Below are 20,753 nucleotides of genomic sequence, written 5' to 3'. Positions count from 1 at the left end.
ACCTTTATGTAGTGTGTATTAGTTTCTTGTTACTTCTATAACAAATGACCTAAATTTAGTGGCTTAAAACGAAACAAACTTATTGTCTTAGAGTTCTGAAGATCAGAAGTCCAAATTAGATCAGCAGGGCTGCATTTCTTCTAAAGGCGTTAGGGGACACAACTTCTAGAAGCCACCTGCATTCCTTAGCTCATAAATGTGCACCACATTGTCACATCTTCACTCTCTCCACTTCCATTGAAACGTGTCTTCTCTTGCTGACCCTTATAAAGGTCTGCCTCCCTCTTATAAAGACCTCGTGATTACCTGGGGCTCACCCAAATAATCCAGTATGATCTCCCGACCTCAAAATTCTTTTTTTTTTTTTCCCTAGAGACAGAGCTTGTTTATTGGGTAAGTGGTTATGTGCCAGCCCCCGAAATTCTTCATTACATCTGTAAAGTCGTTTTTGCCATATAGGGTAAACACACAGGTTCTGGAGATTAGGGTGTGTACGTTTTTGGGGAACATTAATCAGCCAACGCAAACTGTGTTAGACCTTTCTGCACATTTGCATCATTTGAGGGGCCTATGCAAAATGAAAATGCAAGATCCTGGTGTAAAAAATACTAAGAGTTTCAAGACAGTGACAGCAGAGCATTAAACCAAGTGCAGGGCCCTTCTAAGTACAGAACCTTGTGTGACCCCACAGATAGCATGCCCAGAAGCCAGCTTCATCAGTCCTCTTCCTCTTTGGCAGCTTAAAAGCAAACGAATTTTTGCTTGACTTTTCCAACTACTTTTCCATGTTTCTTCTTCCTTTATTTACCAAATCTCTATTTTCTATCCTCCCATTTCCTTCTGTTCCTCATGTAAATGTGCTCTGTCTCCGTCCTTCTACTAAAGCTTTCTCTTATCAAATCCAGTGGAGATTAGGGGTTTTTTTCCTCAAGATTCCTCATCTCTGCACTGCATTTGATTTTATTGATAACACATATTTTGTGGGATTATGTTATTAAACAATCCTGGAAATTTTTGTGCCATGGTTTTTTAAAAAGCGTAGATTATAAATATTCTTATTATAAAATCTCAAGTCCTTTAAAGGACGTTTAATTTCAACTCCTCTAGCACTTGGATATCCAGCGTGGCATCCACAGCCTGTAGTTAGAACCCTTCTAGATTTGTCACTGCAGAACAATTTGAGAGGCCAGTAGATGGAAGGAGGAAATTGGTCACAGAACTCCAGTGCGGGGGTCTGATAGCTATTGTCTTCCTGGTTACCTAACCCAGAAAAGTAACAGCAACAATACTCCGATTCATTTCCTGCTCAGGTGCCTGACACAAACCTTCTGGGCGCAATGGGTTTTTTTCTTGGTGAGTGAAATTAGAAATTGTAGGTATTTGGCATGAGATATGGTGCACCCAAATGCATTCTCCTAATGACATCTGCCAGGATCTTACTGTTAATTATTACAAGTGCTATAAGAGGGGTTGGGTGTTTTTTTTTTTGTCAACAGACTGCTCCTTTTGTTCTCTCACCCTGGTCTCTTTGTATACCTTTTCTTTCCCTAAAATCCACTGCACTGAAACCAGCTCTGTGCAAGGTGCCAGTGATGTCACCCCTGCTTCCTGCAGAGTTCCACAATGATGCTGGATTTGAACCTTTCCATCTCTAATGCTGTGGCTGGAAGTTGTAATAGAGGAAAGAAAGTACAGACTTTAATCCTCATTGGTTGAAAGCCACAAAAACCAGCCCTGCTAAACTTTTTTAGAAAAGAATAACAAATGACAAAGATGTAGAATAGCTCACAGTACCAAGGAATATTTCACCGCTTAGGGCTCCAGAAAGGCAAGTTCATCAGGACAGCATTCAGGGACGCTAAGCGAGTCTTTTCCAGGGCACTGCCATCGGACCAACCCATCAATGCCAGTTGCATTTCATCCTTTGTTCTTCCAATAAAAATTCACATTTCTTCTAGAATTTAGCTCAAGGGAGGGAGCAAACCCCTTGATTGCCAACCCAACAAGTCTAGAGGGAATGAGCAAGAGGTAGTTATACAAATGAACAATGAGCACTACTACCTTCAATTTTTAATAGAAAGGGAAGAGGGGACCTGGGTGGCTCAGTAAATTGAGCTCTGGTTCTTGATTTTGACTCAGGTAGTTATCTCAGGGTCCTGAGATAGAGCCATACAGTGGCTCCCCACTGGGCTTGGAGCTGGCTTGAGATTTTCCCTCTCCTCTCCCTCTGCCCCACTGCTTGTGCATGAGTGCCACTCTCTAAATAAATAAACAAGCAAACAAATCAATAAAATCATTTAAAAAATTAGAAAGGGACACTGGTCAGACATGACCCTTCAGTTGTGGCACTCCACTTGCACTTACATTTTTTTTTTTTAACTTCAGTTTATATTCCCACATTAAGTCACCACAAGTATCTTGTGTGGAACACCAAAAAGTACACATTAGGGGGACACCTGGGTGGCTCATTGGTTGTGCATCTGCCTTCAGTTCAGGGCATGATCCCAGAGTCCCAGGATGGAGTCCCATATTGGGCTCCCTGCATGGAGCCTGCTTCTCCCTCTCTCTCTGTCTCTGCCTCTCTCTGTGTGTGTATCTCATAATAAATAAATAAAATCTTAAAAAAAAAAAAAAGTACACATTAGGACACTGGCAGCCCAGAAACAGCAACAATTTGCCTATTGTAGTTTACATGATTTATGATTTACCAACCGCACCTGGATTAGATTGACCTAATTGTCTGGAACTAACATATTTTACAATTGACCACATTTTTCGAATGCAAGAATTTATGGGCCTCTGAAATCTCTTAATCTGAGGAAGGTCAGGGCCAGCTCTGGAGCCAGTAAGTACAACGGCCTCATTGCAAACAATGATAATTTATCATTGATTTGGTTGGGAAAGATTATGGGAAAGGGCTAACCAGGAGGAACCATCTTAGTATTGATGGTAATTCCACTAGGGCTAGCCATGACGCTATTTCCTATGTGGGACAAGGACAACCTATGTGCTTCGGGTTTTCAATGAACAGTGTCAAAATGTGCTTAAGGTTAATCTTATTCGTATCTGAAATGTAAGCACACTGACAACATGCACAAAGATGTATATTTGTTGCAGATTCTCTCAATTTTGCTCTCAAATACAAATGATTCCTCATCCCTCTTTATCCCTGTTTCCCCTCCTCTCCTTTCCATTCCATATCTCTCTCTTTTCCCAGAGGATGGCCTATCTCGTCCCATAGTCTAGAATGAGTCTTCTAAAGTCCTATCACTGTTCCTACCCATGACATTCATTTAGCACTAACAATCTGCTATTCAGTATTGAGAGTTAGCTTTTCCCATGTATATGCGTATTATAGACATCTGGAGTGAAAAGTTACAGAAGACTCTGTCTTCTTACACTATATTCTGTTTAGTGGCTCAGTTCCCATGAATAGTAGTTGATAAATATTTGTTGATTGGTCAATATTTCCAACAAGCTCAATTTATCTTAGAAGACATGTCTCTCAGAACCAATCCTGGATGGGGTACCCTTGAGTGTTTCCTGTGGACGGGCTGGGAAGTTGCTTCATTGGACAGGAACATTTCTGGAGAAGGCATTAAGATAAGTGGCAGCATTTCATTAAGGCAAGGTATTACAGAACCTCAAACAGAGGTGTATTTGGGCACCATCAAAAAGACAGTGGAGAGGGCAACCCAGGTGGCTCAGTGGTTCAGGGTGTGATCCTGGAGACCCAGGATGGAGTCCCACGTCAGGATCCCTGCATGGAGCCTGCTTCTCCCTCTGCCTGTGCCTCTGCCTCTCTCTCTCTCTCTCTCTCTCTCTCTGGTGAATTGATAAATAAAATCTTAAAAAAAAAAAAAGACAGTGGAGAGTAACCGACTTGTCAGAAGATTGGTTGAGACCAATTACTGGAAATCCATTACTTTAAGCACTTCGTTTTTTTCTTAAACAGTATTGGAAATGTCTGTACTCATGGTTGTTGAAGCAATGTCTTGAGCAGATTACTGTGATGTTTAAGAGATTTTTGTGAGTTAACAAAACCACACTAAGTCTTTAGGTTTCCAAGATACCATTCAAATGTATTGTGTTTCCTTGATGATTTTTTGGCTTGGTGAACTTGTGACTTCTAGTGAAGGAAATCGTTGATGAATGGTTCTAAATAAAAGTCAAGGTAATGGGGTGGAAATTTAATAACATCAGTAATTTTCGCTTCTGATAGCAAGCTGGATTGTGATTAATGAAACTGCTGAGTAGTGGCAATCTGTTGTGTTTAAACAAGTGTATTTGCAGATAGCACTGGTGTGTTAACAACCTGCCACAGCAATTTTGTTAAAAGTGGATTTCCACCTGTAACTTAGTTATAAAGGGAATTTTTTATGTGGCGATAGGGTTTCTGAATTTTACTGAGAATATTTCTTCCCCTGTTCTTTTGACAGGAAGAGGGATTAAAAGTAATTAAAATGAAAGAACTTGGCTGGCCTGTGGCATGCTATTAATTACCTACCAAAAGCATTCACTGTTTTTCTTTAATATTTACTCAGCTGTGACATACTCAAGAATTTCACTTAAGAGCATTTAAACTGATAAACTTGAGTAAGTTAGAATTATTTCCATTTCTAAAAGAGTTTACATGGAGATATATGCAGTTTGGATAAAACCTTTTATGTAACAAACATATGGCATTATGCTGGAAGTTAACATACAATGTGATCAGAGGTATAATCTATTAAAGGTAAGTAATTGGGAAAACTAGAATAATCATTTTGCCAATTTCACATCCCTACCTAATTTCTATAATGCAAATGACTTCATATAATCACAAAGTTCTATGGCACCTGCCTGCACATTAGGACTATCTATCTGCCTTGAGTCCAGCTCCTACTCCAGTCCACTCTGCATAGGGTCCAGGGCACATCACATGAGGGCAAACGCTGTGAATGTTCTTATAATGTGAGAACAGGGACTCCTGGGTGGCTCAGCGGTTAAGCACCTGCCTTCAGCTCAGGGTGTGATCCTGGAGTCCTGGGATCAAGTCCCACATCAGGCCCCCTGTATGGAGCCTGCTTCTCCCTCTGCCTATGTCTGCCTCTCTCTCTCTGTGTCTCCCATGAATAAATAAAATCTTTTTTAAAAATTAAAAAAAAAATTTTAATGTGAAAACAAACATTACAGGAAGTAGAGAGGGACAAGGTCTTGGAAATGGTGAGGGCAAGTAGAGAAAGGCAGAGAAGGTTGTAGGTGGTCATAAGTGGCTGCTGGAAGTGTTTCTGTGTTGGTGCTGACTGAGTTTTTTCTTGATGTCAGTCTGTTCCCATGCAATCATTGGAACCCCAAGAAGTTTCATTTTTCCAATCTCATTTGCTTTTTCCGAGTTCAATCAAACATGTATATTGAGTCCAGCCAGTTGCTTCATCTTTGCTTTGTCCTGCTGCCTCTCTTCCAAGGGTCACATTCACACTTCCTCCCTCATTGCTGCCTCACTGGCTTCTCTTCCCCATTACCTCCCCCGCTAGAATCTGGTTTTTATTGTGTAGGATCCCTTCCTCCTGTGCATCATCCTCTTTCACTTGCCAACATCTTGATTCAGATTTGGATCCCATTTGGCCTTAATGGAATCACATACTTGCTGGTTTCCATTTTGTATTAGTTTCTTTCTTCTGTTTAGGGACTTCTGATGATCTCTTATAGATGCACAGACTTCAAGGATCTTCTCCTTCAACTTGAGCAAGATGTCCATCTCGCATTTAGAATGTTACATAAAACCCTGTGCTCTTTTCTGGAGGAAAAAAAAAACAAGCATAACATATATTCTGTAAGGCACTGTAAGTGTCAGGCTCTGCATGAGCATGAAGTCTGCTTGGGATTCTCTCTCCCTCTCCCTCTGCCTCCCCCCACCATTAAATAAATCTTTTAAAAAAATAAAACTAGGGATCCCTGGGTGGCACAGCGGTTTGGCGCCTGCCTTTGGCCCAGGGCGCGATCCTAGAGACCCAGGATCGAATCCCACGTCGGGCTCCCAGTGCATGAAGCCTGCTTCTCCCTCTGCCTGTGTCTCTGCCTCTCTCTCTCTCTCTGTGACTATCATAAATAAATAAAAATAAAAAAAATTAAAAAAAAATAAAACTACAATTTCTTAGAAAATACTACCAATTTTTACCAAGCTGGGTAATAAAACAATCAGAGAACACTAAGAAAATATTCAGTTATTTTAAAGATAACTTTACAATTACTTGAGGGAATCTTTCTCCCAATTTTCAGGTTGTTTTTAAAATCTCATGCTCCTAGTCTGTGGTGCTTTTTTCAGACATTCCTGGATTTAGCATATAACTAAATGAGAGTGATTCTTCACTGTACAAAATTATTTAGCAAAGAAGTTCTCTTATCAAATGCCATCATTGCACTATTTTAATTGCCATGTATAAAAATTTACTAATTTATCAAGAATGGCTCTAAGATTTTTAATGACAAGAGAACGCTTTGGAAATTACAAGTCCTGCTTATTCAAAAACCTGTGTTTACATCTGAAAGCTTTGTGAAATTATTTTTTAATAGAGCAGTTTTAGGCTCACAGCAAAATTGAGTGGGGAAAAAAAAGTTCCCATATACGCCTTCCACCAACCTGCATGGTCTCCTGTATTATCAACATCTCTTATCAGAATGGTACATTTGTTACAATCTAAACCAACATTGACACATTATTAACATCCAAAGCTGTTAGCTTATATTAGGGTTTATATTTTTTGTGTTGTACGGTCTGTAAGTTTTGACAGATGTGTAATAACACGTATCTACCCTTGTACTATAATATGCTATAGTATCACTGCCTTAAAAATCCCTGTGCGGGCAGCCCCGGTGGCGCAGCGGTTTAGCACCGCCTGCAGCCCAGGGCGTGATCCTGGAGACCCTTGATCGAGTCCCACGTCAGGCTCTCTGTATGATGCCTGCTTCTCCCTCTGCCTGTGTCTCTGCCTCGCTCTCTCTGTCTCTATGAATAAATAAATAAAATCTTAAAAAAAAAAATCCTGTGCTCAGGGGCGCCTGGGAGGCTCAGTCAGTTGAGCATCTGACTTCGGCTCAGGTCATGATCTCAGGGTCCTGGGATGGAGCCCACTTTGAGGAAAAAGAGGGGAGTCGGTTTTTCCCTCAGCCCGTCCACCAGCTTGTGTGTGCGCTCTCTCTCTCTCAAATAAATAAATCATATCTTTAAAAAAAACAATCCCATGCTCCATCTATTCATTCCTCTCTCCCCAGTCCAATCATTTTTTAATAAACTCTCCTTCCCCAAGGTGCATGTCACAAATGGAAAAACCCATATCAGTCGGAATTAATTCTAACCATGTAGAATAAAACAAAATGAAACCTCAAACCTCATTAACCTGAAGTGGTTTCTCTTCACTTTGCATGATGTGATTTCAAGAGAAAAAATAAAGATGCGTGGTGGGGTCCAGTTATCTTAACTCAACATTAATGATTATCAACTCAATTTTCTGGCCAAAATTATGAAGCCGGGGGGTAGAATTTCAAATGTAGCAATTTGGCTATCTTGCACTAAGCCAGAGACAAGCGAAGTGTCTGTAGCACTGTCAAGGTTATGGAAGAAAATAAAGATAGAGGACCTTCCTTTGGGATAGCACCCTGTAGCTTAGACTCCCCACATCCTTCTGCACTCTCATCTGTCAGGTGACTAGTGCTTCATACCAGATGCTGAGGATTCTCTGTACCTCAACCTACTACACAAGCTTTGTGCTATCTACATGTCCCATTTTATATCTATGTAAAAAAAAAAAAAACTAATTCTGATTTATATTTTTTGAGTAACAACTAGAAAATCTCTTGACTGTCCTGAAAAGTAATTTTTAAATAGAAAGCTACTAATGTGTTCTTGTTGATTAATTTGTATGATGGAGAAGAGCAAAGTAGTTACTTCCCCTGGCACTGGAGCTATATAGACCACCACTGGGCAGGGGAGTTATAAGGGAGTCGAAGCATCAAATGAATCATTAGACCTGGTGATTTCTTAGTTTTTCAATCCTGACTTTCAGTGATTCCACCTAAAAAATAGAGCCTTTTTTTCAACCAATGAACAAACAAAAAGCCTTTTGCTAACATCATTTAAACATTTTAGAATTATCCCTTCTAATTTTCAGTATGAGCATCAGTATTAGCAATTCAGCAAATGGCCATTATCCTGTGTTCCCACATTTAATATCTTGAACTAGAAAGTAACTATAAATTGCAAATTGAGTGAATGGAGCAATCAGTAGCCGTATATTATCAATTTTTGAAATAGACTAGACTACATATACTAATGCCGAAGAAACAGGAAGTACACTTTGAAAAAAAATAGCAAGAAAAAACTTTCTGACTCAAAGATCTAAACAACTAGCTGATGTTTAGATAAAAAGAACTAATTATTGTGGGGATATCTTAATAGAGTTGATTGCTAAGGAAACACTTTATAGCACCTAGAAAACAGTGTCAGAAAGAACTATTTGAGAGAAAAGCTGCCACACTGTCTTGGAATATTAGTACATCATTTGTCTCAATGTTCATGGCAATAGCATTAGCAACATAAGGACTTTTCAGATTATGAAGATAGCCTTTTCATCCCAGAATGAGTACATCCCCTATGGCTATCTTTGTATTAAGAAAAAGAAGTATGTTAGCCAGAATTTTTATTTCATTCACAGAAATCATACAGAAACCAAAGCATAGGCATGTCCCCCACCCCCTCACCTATCCACCAGCCTGCATCTGCCTTTCCTCCTTTGCCCCCCCTCACACCCCAGCTATGTTCCCTTTGCCAACCAAAGGGCATTGTTCCAAAAATTCACTCATTGTGTTCTGCAGATGGATTCCATCAATATGGAAAAACATATTGTAAGTACTCCCATCTTTTAAAAACACTTTCTTGACCTTATTTCTGCCATGCCTTTCTTTTTCCAGAACACTCCTTAAAATAGTTATCTTATTTGCTGTGTCCATTTCTGCTCCTCCTGTTCTCTCATTAACCCACTTTAATTAAGTGTTTGCCCCCACTGCCCCACCAAAACTGCTCTTATGGAAGCTCCCCAGAGACTTCTATATTGCTAAATCCAAGGTAAATTCTCAGTTCTCATTTACCTGATCTAAAGCAGCATTTGGCACTGCTGAGCACCTTCTTGAAACACTTTCTTCACCTGACTTCCCTGGTTTTGCTCCTCCCCTTAGTTTCTTTCCTTTCAGTCTTTTTTGCTGGTTCACCCTCATTTCCGTGGCCTCTAAATATGGCCTTCTGGGGGTATCTAGGCAGCTCAATCAGTTAATACTCCAGACTCCAACTCTTGATCTCAGCTTAGTGTATGATCTCAGGGTTGTGAAATGAAGCCCTATGTCAGACTCCAAGCTCAGTGGGGAGCCTCTTGAGATTCTCTCTCTCCCCTCCCTCTGCCCCTCCTTCCCTCCCTGCCCCCACACATGTGCACACTCTCTCTCTTTCTCAAATGAATAAACAGATCTTTAAATATGGCCTTCTTTTATTATTTACTCACTCCCTTGGTGATTTCTTCCCATCACTTTGAATGCTGTCATATGTTAGTGGCTCCCAAATTTCTAGCTCTAGCTTAGACCTCTGCATCCAATTGCAGACACATGTCCACCTGCCCCCTTGACACATTCGCTATGCTAATAAGCATCCTGCTCCAATGTGCTCCTCTTAACATCTCCATGTTGCAGGATATGGCAACCCCCTACTTCCAGTGAGTCAGCCCCAAATTCTTGATGTTTTTATCTTCTTTCTTTCTTTCTTTCTTTCTTTCTTTCTTTCTTTCTTTCTTTCTTTCTTTTCTTTCTTCCTTCCTTCCTTTCTTCCTTCCTTCCTTCCTTCCTTCCTTCCTTCCTCCTTCCCTCCCTCCCTCCCTCCCTCTTTCTCTCTCTCTCTCTCTCTCTCTTTCTTTCTTTCTTTCTTTCTTTCTTTCTCACCCCAATCTGGTCCAATAGCAAATCCTACTGCTCTTTCTTGGAAATACATCCAGAATCTGATCACCCTCTCACCATTCCCACCACTGCCACTGCCCTAGTTCCAGCCACCATCATTTTCTCATACGGATTACTGCAAAAGCCACCTAACTGGTCCTCCTGATGCTTCTTTCCTTACCTGGCTTTAATTTTTTCTCAACATCATAGCACTTTTGTTAAAACATGCACCAGATCATGTCATTCCTCTGCTTATAACACTTCGCTCCCCATAAAAGCCTGTGTGTTTACAGTGACCTCATGTGATCTGACCCTCATTATTCTCTAACCTCATCTCTATTTATTTTATCCTTAGTGAGTTCATCTTCAACCAGATTTGCTTCCTTGCTGTTCTTCAAACATACTGAGCGAGCTTCCAACATCCTTTGCAACTTCTGTTCTTTGCTGGCACATTCTCCTTCCAATACTAAATATCTACATGGCCTGCTCCTCAACCTTCTTCAGATACTTAAAATTTAACTCCTCAGTGAGCCTTCTATGCCTAGAATTGTAATTCCCCCTGCCCAGATACTTCCTCTCTTTTCTCTGCTGTATTTTCCCCTTAGCACTATTTTTTTTTAATTTTTATTTATTTATTTATGATAGTCACACACACACAGAGAGAGAGAGGCAGAGGGAGAAGCAGGCTCCATGCACCGGGAGCCCGACGTGGGATTCGATCCCGGATCTCCAGGATCGCGCCCTGGGCCAAAGGCAGGCACCAAACCACTGCGCCACCCAGGGATCCCCCCTTAGCACTATTTTAAAATAGGATCTGTTTTATGTATCTTGCTTATTTACTTTCTTTTCCAGTAAAAAAGTAACATTTGTCCTCTGCTATATCCTCCACATACAGAACAGCACCTGACACATAGTAGTCACTCAATAACTATTTGTTGAACAGATGAGTTAACAGTGTAGACCTTATTCCAAGTATTTTGTAACCCATAACACATAAATTTCCTACCATCCTAATTTATAAAAATAAGCTTGTGAGCAGTTAGGATAATACAATTGCCCTGGCCGAGGATGAGAGTAGGGTTCCTGTTTAGAGTAGCTAAAACGATGTATTGGAACAAATAGTGAGAGCAACCCATGAATGATTTGTCTGGTACTCCAAGTTATGGGGGAGTGCCAAGGGAAGGTACTGTGCAAGGTAGTTTTACTATTGCTGGTTCTGACTCAGTAAGTTAATTACCCAATGTTGTATAATTTGTTCTTTAATACACGACTAATGATTCCCTACTGCACTTCTCCTGCTTCTCTCCTAGAGGGGACTCATGTGGTGGACACACAAATGGAGTCAGGCAGAAAAGGAAGAGTCGCAAAAGTCCAAATGACCCATGAAACATAGTGCCTTTTGCAAAAATCACTCAGCCTGCTAATGGTTTTTATATAGTGCAAAACTGATCCAGACACAGATGTCTCCAATTCTAACCTTCCTTTTCAACCTTTAGCGAACAGGAAAACATCTCCTGTAGGCATACTTACCTATTCCACATTTGTGTCTTAGTGTGAAATCAATAGAAATCTACCCAAACAGGTTTAAGCAAGGAGGGATGTATCTCAAGGATGCAGGAGGGGCTCACGGACCACCAGAGCAAGGAAGCAGCTATGCGCTGTAAGGATAAACTGGAATTAGGGACCTCAGATTCTTCGGGAACCTCAATGTTTCTCACCTCTCTGCCCTTTTCTGACTGTCAACTCTTGTTTTTCACTACACAGCAGCTTTCTCTGCTTATCATCCCATATACACAAACCATGGCAGAAACGCTTTCTCTAAGATTTACTTCTCATCCTCTTTAGAATGAGGATAGAATCTCTTGGTCCCAATTCAAAATTTCCAGTAACTGCCGGATCCAGGTACCCCCACCTCCGAATCACCATATTTGTATGGACATAGTATGGGACCCAGGAAATTTAACAAAAATCCCCTACCCCTGGACAAGCAGAGCAGGACTAACTCCATTTTGTGCTACATCCGCCACCTCCCCTATGACCCCCACAGGACCTGCTTATGGCTTAAGGTGCTGCCCCACCCTAGGCGAGCCGCTGGGCACACCCTAATGGGAAATGGGCTCATGACAATGTAACCCTGCCTTGTGCCCGCCAAAACTGCGCGTGGATTCTGACCAAAGTAATAGGCCAGCTCAAGTGGATCCTATAGGGTAAGGTGTCATTCAATGGGCCACCTGCGTGTGGACCGACATGACTGTGCAACTTTCTGCATATCCCTTGGGCCACTGGCCCCTATAAAGCTGCTGCGCCTCTTAGTCTCGGGGTCCAAGTCCCTGCTCCGCTGTGTCGGGTGCACTTGGACCCAGGCTCGAGCTTGTAAATAAACCCTCATGTGTTTGCATCGGTGCCGGCTCCTCGGTGGTTTCTCGGATTCGCGATCTTGGGCACAACACATAGATACTTTTATTTGAACTGGATGGACGACAGTGAACAGTTGCCAGAGCATTTGGGAGCCAGCAAAGAGTCAGCTGTTTGAGGCAACCCAGCAGATAGCCACTATATTTAGGCTTCATGGGCATTCACAAAAAAATATTACATTTGTAACACTACCTTTTCTCCTACCTCTCAGCTCAGGGTCAGTCTGAGGTTACATAAGGAAGGGAGTGGGATTCAAAACGAAGAGACAACTTTAGGCTCAGTAAGTATATGCAAGGATCATGCCTGACTTGGTCATCACTGAATCCGCATTTACAGCATCACACCGGTGTAAGGACTCTGTTAATGTTATCCTGTGACTATTACAGTAACAAATGAGTGTTGTTGTTGTTGTTGAGTACTCAACAAAACTCATTGAATACTGTGGATGTGAAAGGGGAAGAAAAGAGTTACAAGTGTGTCTTCAATAAAAGCCTTGGACGAGGGGCAGCCCAGGTGGCTCAGCGGTTTAGCACTGCCTTCAGCACAGAGCGTGATCCTGGAGACTAGGGATCGAGTCCCACCTCGAGCAGCCTGCATGGAGCCTGCTTCTCCCTCTGCCTGTGTCTCTGCCTCTCTCTCTCTCTGTCATGAATAAATAAATAAAATCTTAAAATAAAATAAAAAAATCCTTGGATGGCACAGATATTTTCATTTCTGTGACCTCATTATAGGACCAAAAAATGTTGTGGTGGTAGCAACTGACAATAGCCAGGAGGATTATTTGGGCTCATTGCAAGAGAAGAAGAGAAATTAAACAAATAAATAGCTAGATAAAGAGGATCCGTATGACATAAGCCAACAACCCTAAATGGACTTGGCAACCACGAGTCCCTTACATCCATGAAATCAGCCCATCCAGAAATGGCCAGGATGTCAACGTCTCTAATTATTTCAACCTGTGTTTGTAGTCTGGGATAGGATTTGCAACCATGGCAATCTTGTATGTGTCCTTATCACAATAAACAGACATCTGAAAGGAGGTCAACTATCACTGGTGGTTACTCTTGGCTTAATATCCCTCTTGTGTTTGACACATTAACAGAAACAGTAACAAGAACAACACACCCTTGTTTTACTTGGTGGAGAACAGGAGCTCCTACCAGGAATTAGCTCTCTGTATCTACTGCTCTTGTGTCACCACGACTTTTTTCTTTCCCCCAAGGGAAACAGAAAGTAGCCAATCTTAACCCAAAGATGGAGAACACTCATGTAATCCAAAAACGACAAAATGAAAACAGGTCTTACACAGTATAAAGCCTGTACTTTATACTGTGAAGAAATTATTCCAAACAATGGACTGGGAACCAAGGAAAATAAAGCTATAAGAGGGCTCAAGAGCTGAAAGCTGGTTGTTGAGTAGAAAACAAAAGAAATTTGTGCTTTGCCCTGAAGCAATTGTAGATAACATCACTATGGTTAGTAGGCTGATGGCGGGATGAAGTAGTCCAACCTCAGGCAACCCATTTAACCAAGACCCTCAAATCCAAGTAAAGTGATTTCATGTTCCTAGTTCTCATCTGCTTCTGGTAAATACAAACTCAAAAGCTCTCTTGAAGGAAAACAACTCTGACCTGGGCAGTCTGGATTCCCGTCTGTTCACTTCAGTCAAATGTAAACTCACAATTTTGAAAAAAATCACCAAACATACATGAATCATCTGGTATCAGTAAAAGTCAGCAGAAACAACAATAACAGATTTATGCCTTGAGATTCCAAGTATGGGAATTATCCAATTCTGGGTAAAAAAAATAACTGTAAGACATGGCTCAAGTATAATCAAAATAAATGAAGACCAAATTTAAAAAATAAATGAACAGTAAAGGACAATTGAAATTGATATTCAAAACAATAACAAAAGAAACATTAAAAATGCAAAATATAGGTGTTGCAGGATTTCTTTTCCTTTAGTGTCAGTGGTTCTTGGTCATGTTGCTTCAAAGTATGAGGAGGGTAGACCAGACAGAGTGTTGGGCAGCAAAGCAAAGTTTATTGAGTGATATTGGAGCAGTTTATTGAGCAATAGTACAAATCTTCCAAAGAGAAAGGGACCCGAGAGGGTTACTAATTTGGCGTTTAAATCTAGGGGTTTGGGGATGCCTGTGACGCTCAGTGATTGAGCCTCGGCTCAGGGCTCCATCCCGTGTCCTGGTATAGAGTCTCCATTGGGCTCCCTGCAGGGAATCTGCTGCTCCCTCTACCTTCGTCTCTGCCTCTCTGTCTGTGTCTTTCATGAATAGATAAATAAAATATCTTTTTAAAAAATCTAGGGGTTTTCATGGGCTCTTTGGTGTTGGCTGTTTTAGTCTCATTAACCCTGCATATTGTGCCTGTCACACAATTAGGTTTTCGGCCATGTGCTCGTCTATCTATCAGATAGTTGTTCTTGTGGGAAAGGGTGGAGGGCTCCATCCAGGGTGGTGGTTCATAGCTTTGCAGAACAAGAGGGTGGTGGCTGCCACTGCCCTGAGGCATGCCCCCCATTCCCAGGCCACCAGATCAAGCTCTTTGTTTAAATCCCATTGGCTTTTGAGCTGGCCCCCAGCCTGGGTTAGGACACCCTAGGCCATTCCTTTCCTTTCTATTACATAAAAGTTATAAATCCTGCCAGTAGGAAGACTTAAAGCTGGGGCACTCAGTAAAGCCTAGAATAACAGGATAAGGTCTTTTTCCTTTTTAAAAAAAGATTGATTGATTGATTGCATTAATTAATTAATTTAACAGAGGGAGAGAGCACAGGCAGGAGGAGTGGCAAGCAGAGGCAGAGGCAGAGGGAAAAGCAGACCCCCGGCTGGGAAAAGGCAGAGGCAGAGGGAAAAGCAGGGAGCCCATGTGAGGCTCCATCCCAGGACCCTGGGATCATGACCTGAATCGGAGGCAGATGCTTAACCAACTGACCCACCCAGGCACCCCTGTCTTTTTCCTTTTAAGTGTAGTTGTCCATTAGCACCTAGATCCCTCGTCCCTGCCTGCCTTTCTTCCAACTATCCTCCACCATAAGCAGGGATATTTCAAACTCAAACTAGATTAAAAAGTAAATTAGACACAGATGAAAGAATTAGTTAACTGGAAGATCATTCCGGAAAGATTTCAGCAGAGAAACTAGAAGATGGAGAATATGGGAAACAGGTAAAGACGTGAAATCTACCATGAGGAATTCCACAAACACGAAATCAAAAATGTCAAGAGAAGAGAAAAGGGAAAATGAGAGAAAGGGAATATTCAAGTAGATAGTCACCAGGAATTTTCTCTAAATGATCAAGTCTACCTATCCACAAATTTAAGAGCTCCAGTGCATCTCAAGCAAGATGAATAAAAAGAAACCCACATACAGATGCTTTGCAGTGAAACTACAGAATAGGAAATGAGGGAAAAAAATCTTAAGAGCCATCATGGAGACAAGACAGATCACTTCTGAAGGTGTAACAGACAATTAAATATGCTGTAGACTTCTCGAAGCTGCAATGTGAGAACAGAGTAGAACAAATAACTTCAAAGTCTGCAAGAAAAATAAGTGACAACCTAGAATTATGTACCATCAAACCTATCTTCCAAAAATGAGGGCAAAGTAATGATATTTTTATATTAAGTAAAGCCAGAAAGATTATCTCTAACAGACACTAAACAACAATAACAACAAAAAATCCTCAGGGACATGAGCGCCTGAGTGGCTCAGTGAGTTAGGCGTCTGACTCTTGATTTCAGCTCAGATCATGATGCGGGTGTCCCAGGGTCCCAGGAACAAGCCCGAATCAAATCGGGCTCCTTGCACAGCAGGGTACCTAGTTGTCTCTCTTCCTCTGCCCCTCCCCTGGCCTATGTGCTCTCTCTCGCTCTGCTCACACTTTCAAATAAATAAATAAAGTCTTTTAAAACAACGTATAAACAGGGGGCATCATCCCCGGTGGCTCAGCGGTTTAGCCCAGGACATGATCCCGGAGACATGCGATCAAATCCCACGTCAGGCTCCCTGCATGGAGCCTGCTTCACTCTCTGCCTGTGTCTGTGCCTCTCTCTCTCTCTCTCTCTCTCTCTCATGAATAAATAAATAAAAATATTTTTTAAAGACGTATAAACAAAGGTCCCCAAAATGAAAATCTGAGAGGCAAAAATAGGTAATCAGTAAATACAAAAATAGATAATCAGTAAATCAGTAAGTCAGTTAATACAAACACACACTACCTGATTCTTCTTTTTTAAATTGCATTGATATCTGTTTAATGAAGAATTTCTTTTTTAAAAAATTTTACTTATTTATTTGAGAGAGAGAGTGTATAAGTTGGGGGAAGCAAAGGGAGAGGGAGCAGCAGACCCCACACTGAGCAGGGAGTCCTACATGAGACTTGATCTAAGTACCCCAAAATAATGATGTGAGCTGAAGATAACAAACTGAGCTACCCAGGCACCCCTAATGAGGAGTTTAAAAAAAGACAATAATAGCAAAGAAATTGGGAAGGAGTGACATGTAATGTTCTATTTTTTTTTCTTTTTTTAAAGATTTTATTGATTTATTTGAGAGAGAGTGTGAGCATGAGTGGGGCGTGTGTGGGGGGGTATTGCAGAGGCAGAGGGAAAAGCAGACTCCCCACTGAGCAAGGAGCCTGATGCAGGGCGATTCCAGAACCCTGGGATCATGACCTGAACCGAAGGCAGATGCTTAATGGACTGAGCCACCCAGGCAACCCAGGGATGTTCTATTTCTTGATCATATGATTACAACAGTAAAGTTACCTTGTGAAAATAAAGGTATACAGTTATGCCTTTTGAAGGCTTGCACTTAATGGAAGATCTTTAAGAAATCTTTAAGATAGCAAACATGCTATCTCAATATCACTCAACATCATGCTCAACATCACTGCTACTGTTTAGCATAGTATTTTGAGGTCCTGATCTACACTATGTTGGAAGTAAAGAGATAAGAGGTGTATTCCTAAATAGATGATGGTCTGAAAAAGAAGAAGAAAAAAGGAAAGATATCCCATGATTGGGATGGAATACATGTATATTACAAAAACATCAATTATCTCCAAATTAATCTCTGAATCTAGTGCCATCTCAAACAAAATTCCGGTTGGATTTTTCTTGAGCAATCAACTAAACTTATTCTAAACTTTATAGATAGACACCCATAAATAATTAAGTCAATTTTTAAAAAGAAAAGAAAGAACTTGCCTTTCTAGGAATTATGACATATTCCAAAGCCATTTAAATGAATTTTAAAATGGTGATAGTAGCCCAAGGAGAGATAAATAGCCCAATGGGACAGAAGAGAGAGCTTTGAGATAGAATATATGCAAATAGAACCAAATATACCATAAAAGCAGTACTATAAATCAATGAAGAAGACAGATTGCTTACTACATGCTGTTGAGAAAACCAGTTGATTATGGAGAAAATTTTAATTATTTCTACACAACACCATACAAAAGAACTCTGGCTGGATTAAATATCTAAATTTGAAAGGCAAAGCTATAAAGTTAATAGAAAAGAATACAGGACAGCATCTTTGGAACTAAGAGGTGGCAAAAGAATTGTTAAACAATTCCAAAAGCACAAATTGCTAAATTTTATTACAAGAAAATTAAGGATTGCCATTCAATGAAGATTACTGTCAACAAATTTATGGTACGTAACAAAACTGGCAGGTTATCTTTAACGTCCCTATAGTATGTGAAAATCTGACAAGATTGATTACATGTAAGCATTACAATGGTCAGTTTGTTTTTATTTTTTGTGACCCCTTGTACTAAGTACGTTGCCCTTCAGCACCATGATTACGCAGTCATACGACTAGGCCATTGTGGATTCAGTTCACTAGCAACAGCGTGCAAACCCTGGGATCCTGTTCACTGGAAATTCTATACAGAAATTTCATCATGCCAAGGAACAGCAGGTACTGCTCCAGCACAGCCACCCAGTGGAAGAAAAACCAAATACAAAACTTGATTGAAGAATGATGCATATGATATAAGTGGAACAACTCACTTCTTTCTCTCTTTTTTTTTTGTTTAAAGATTTTATTTATTTATTTATTTGAGAGAGTAAGAGAATGTTCAGACTTTTACTCCTGCTAATAAGCAACCAATGCTGCTTGCTCAACAAAAACATAAAGCAAACCATAAGGCAGATACATAAATTAGAGACAAATTTGGAATTCTGAAGAGTTATCCCCAGACTGTTGAACTAAAAATACTGTTGCCTATAAATTTTGAATTATGATTATTACTAAATTAGGAGTTCTTATTTTGTTGTTTGTCATCATATCAGAAGAATATTAGCCCCCTATTTTTAATTTAATATAAACAAAGACCAATATAAGAATATATCTCGGCTCAAGAAAACCCTCACTCATTTGTCTCCATTCAGTATGAAAAATCAAAGAATCCTTCCTTGGAACCTAGGAGCCACTTCCATAAAGTTGCCAGAGAATGGAAGTGGGAGCCATATTGGCAAATCCTAAGACATTGGGATGTATTTTGGTGTAGTATTTCTCAAACTCTAATGAGCCTATCGATCACTCGTGAATCTCATTAAAATGCCAATTTAGGCTCAGGAGGTCTGCAGTGAACCTAAGATTCTGCATTTCTAACAAGCTCCCCCAGGTACAGCTGATGCTGCCAGTCTACACTGGCACTCTGGGTAGCAAGGTCCTAGTCTATCTTACAGTTCTTGGTTTTACCAGTTGTGCTTTTGAATGATCTGAAGAGCTACAAAGAGCTTCAGCATGTAACATTCAGTCTTTCTGAGGAGCAAATCTAAAATCGAGCACACTTAAAACTACAGTGAGAGGATGAGTTATATATAATGAGTGAGCATAGAATCCACATCTCAAGGAGCCCCCACCTCCTTTTTTGCTCACTATGATAGACATTTTGCAGGAAAGGTTTTAGACTTTGAAGATTCAGAACCTAAGCTTTGCTAGTGTCAAGATAGCTGTATTTATTTCTTGCATTTACATCTTATCTAAGTTTCTTAAAGGAAAGAATGGCCAACTGAAAGTAGAAAGAAACTTCAGGCATAGAAGACAGATAGTGAAGATATCATTAGCGCTCTGTGTTATGGTATCCTTTCATGGTAAACATGCCTTTTCCTGTTAAAATGGCTGTTCTCCATCATGGAGCTACACAGGTAATCCATTACAAGACAACAAATCTTCAAAAGCCCATGTTCTAATGTAAATAATATTATGCTCTTCTGTATTTGCCATTTTTTAAAAGATTGTTTTCTAAGAGAACACTTAAATCAATCTTTCCTCTTTTTTAAAATTTTCATGAGTCATTTATTTCCCCTCTTCCCCAAAGATTTTTATCTCTTGTTCCACTTGTAAATATAATATAATCTCACCTCAAAGTACTTCCTGTGCCTAAATGCAAAGCTGGTGCACATCTCCCTTCTATTCCCTCTGACTCACAAAGGAAAGAATTTCTTACAAAGCCTTCATTCTTTAGTGGCAGGTTCAGGTATAGAGCAATGGTTTTTAATTTTCTTTCTTTTAGAACAATCCTAAATCTTTTAAGTGAATAAAATGAGTGTTTCAGTTAGTGTATTATTGACACACATTTTTTAAAAATTTTATTTATTTATGCATTCATGAGAGACAGAGAGAAAGAGAGAGAGGCAGAGACACAGGCAGAGGGAGAAGCAGGATCCACACATGGAGCCTGATATGGGACTCGATCCTGGGAATCCAGGATCACGCCCCGGGCTGCAGGCGGCGCTAAACCGCTGAGCCACCCGGGCTGCCCTGACACCCATTTTTTAAAAATAAAATTGAACCTGATTAAAAACTACATACAGTATTTGCACATGCAGAGATAAGATCTGGATAGAAAGTTCAGACAAATGAGGGGATCCCTGGGTGGCGCAGCGGTTTAGTGCCTGCCTTTGGCCCAGGGCGCGATCCTGGAGACCAGGGATCGAATCCCACGTCGGGCTCCCGGTGCATGGAGCCTGCTTCTCCCTCTGCCTGTGTCTCTGCCTCTCTCTCTCTCTGTGACTATCATAAAAAAAAAAAAAAAAATTTAAAAAAAGAAAATTCAGACAAATGAAAGCAGTTCCATCTACTTGCAAGAATGTATGTGCTTTTTAATTTTTTTCTGTAGACTTATATTAATATAGTTACCTAATACATGATATAAATTTGTAAAAATATTAAAGTTAGTGATGATACTAAAGATGTCATACTGGCTAGGAAGAAAGGATGGGGGCAGGTAGGTAAATATGAACAAATCTTTTTCTGAAGATTGTGATTTTTTTATCTTTTTAAAGATTTGTTTGTTTCTTTGTTTATTTGAGAGAGAGAGCACGAGCGAGGGAGGAACATA

General features: G+C 40.4%; 1 protein-coding gene across 1 annotated transcript in view; it reads left to right on the top strand.

Moving 5' to 3' along the window:
• EDARADD (EDAR associated death domain) overlaps positions 1–20,753 on the top strand; it is a 149,841-nt gene that overhangs the window by 651 nt on the left and 128,437 nt on the right. The gene's annotated exons all lie outside the window — the stretch shown is intronic.

The sequence above is a fragment of the Canis lupus genome, chromosome 4, assembly GCF_003254725.2.
Source record: "Canis lupus dingo isolate Sandy chromosome 4, ASM325472v2, whole genome shotgun sequence".
Lineage (NCBI taxonomy): Eukaryota > Metazoa > Chordata > Mammalia > Carnivora > Canidae > Canis > Canis lupus.
The sequence above is the reverse complement of the archived record's forward strand: the minus strand, read 5'-3'. Positions and strand labels throughout refer to the sequence as shown.